At 63.3% G+C, this 1,734-nt stretch overlaps 1 protein-coding gene across 2 annotated transcripts in view; it reads left to right on the forward strand.

The window, feature by feature from the left end:
* The window catches only part of LOC113208870 (uncharacterized), a 10,689-nt gene that overhangs the window by 8,647 nt on the left and 308 nt on the right, over positions 1–1,734 (forward strand). The window lies entirely within an intron of this gene.

Here is a 1,734-nt window from a genome sequence, read left to right on the forward strand (position 1 = left end):
CACCACGGGGCCGCGAGGAGGGCCACCCTCCGCCGTTCCCCTGCCACCGCGAATAAAAATCTATTCCATATTTTGACTGCTGTCTCACAGCGAAGGGGGCTCCGCGAGGTCAGGACTGAGGATACACCTCCACCCCCAAGCCCCCCAGGCGCTCACTTTCCCTTTCCGTCCACCAGCACCCCCCTCCCCACCCCACCCCTCCTTCTCCTCCCCACATTGCACCTCTGCCGAACTATCTGCCGTGGGCCGTCGGAGGGTGGAACATTTCCTTTCGTATCCTGTATCAACTCAAATACTACTTGTAACGCATTGTATGACATTTCCGTTGGGGGATCTTACTAAGTCTACAAGAACACCAAACCTAAAGACCAAGTTATTGGTACTGGACAGGCCAAGGTCTTGATCGTTGACCTGCTGAGCGTGATTGACGGCGACCCGATCAACCTTGGCGGTCCGGAGACGCCCTCGACGTCCTTACCGCCAGGCCTTTGCCGTTGTGTCCGTTGAAGTCTGCGACCTGCGGAACCGGGGCGGGGGCGCCCCCGCGTCCATACGGGCTGGGCGCCGAGGCCGCCGAGGCCGCCGAGGCCTGACCGCCGCTAGGCAAGACGCGCTGCTCTCCGTCGACGTAGGCTGTCTTCGACGTGAACGGCACCGTATCAGCGGCCCGGGGCACGTTGGCCGAGGCCTGCTGCTCTCCGTTGACGAGGGGCGAAGCTGCGCTCCTCGCCGGGGTCGTCATGTCCGAGGCCGCGGACTTCAGGTAGGACAGGGCCCGCTTTTCGCCGTTGGCCAGGGGCGCCGCCGCCACCGTGGTCCTCGCCGTGGCCTCGGGCGGGGCCCGCTGCCCCCCGTTGACGTTGGGCTGCATGGTGCTCGGCTCGCCGTTGAGCTGTACCCGCCGCTGCGCTACCCGGCCGACTAATTTATCCAGGTGCGATCATTTAGTTAGGGCGCCACAGGGGGCCGCTTTTAACCAGCAGAGAGAGACAGAGGGAGGCCGCACGGCGCAGCCCGGGGTGGAGGCGGGCGCCTCGGCGAGGGCCCGCCATGCCAGCCAGTCTCGTTTGTTGAGGAGGGTTATTTAGCCCGAGTGCTTTACGGTTTAGAGTTTGTTGTTTAGCAAAAGGAGAGAGACAGACAAACATAGCATGAGTTTCACAGCGATCATTAAGGCGCGCGGCGAAGGTCAGAGTGAGCGGGCCTCCCGGGCCCGCTCAAGGTCAGGCGCAACCCACCAGTTGTCCCAGCGGGTCCTTACGCAGACAACACCCCCCTCCCCCCCGAACGCAACTCAGGATACTGCCGTGGACTAGTCGGTGTCCACCCCGGTGCCCCCTTCCTTTGAGGGGATTGTCTGCCTCACATACAATACACGTGTCTGCCGTGACGCAATACCGCAAAAGCCCAGGTCGGGTGCGCCCCGGCCAAGTACAGCTGGTCCGCCCCCTGACATGACGTCCGGACATTAGGCCCTGTAAAGACTGACTGAGAGGCCGGCCTCGCGGCAACGCATTCACTTACCCGGCAAATTTATCGTCCTTAATGGGTGGCAAACACATGCCATGCTCGCAAAGTTTGCCTCGCTCCGGAGCTCGAGGCTTTCTAATTCGGGAGAGGGGCTCTCGAGGGCCGCGCCGCGACGCCCCCGCCGGCGGGGCGCTCGAGAGCTGCACGGAAGGGCGCAACGGAGTCTACACGCGCCCGGCGCGCTGCTCTCAGTGCGAGGCGAGT

Source organism: Frankliniella occidentalis, unplaced genomic scaffold, assembly GCF_000697945.3.
Source record: "Frankliniella occidentalis isolate FOCC.00 unplaced genomic scaffold, Focc_3.1 Scaffold168, whole genome shotgun sequence".
Lineage (NCBI taxonomy): Eukaryota > Metazoa > Arthropoda > Insecta > Thysanoptera > Thripidae > Frankliniella > Frankliniella occidentalis.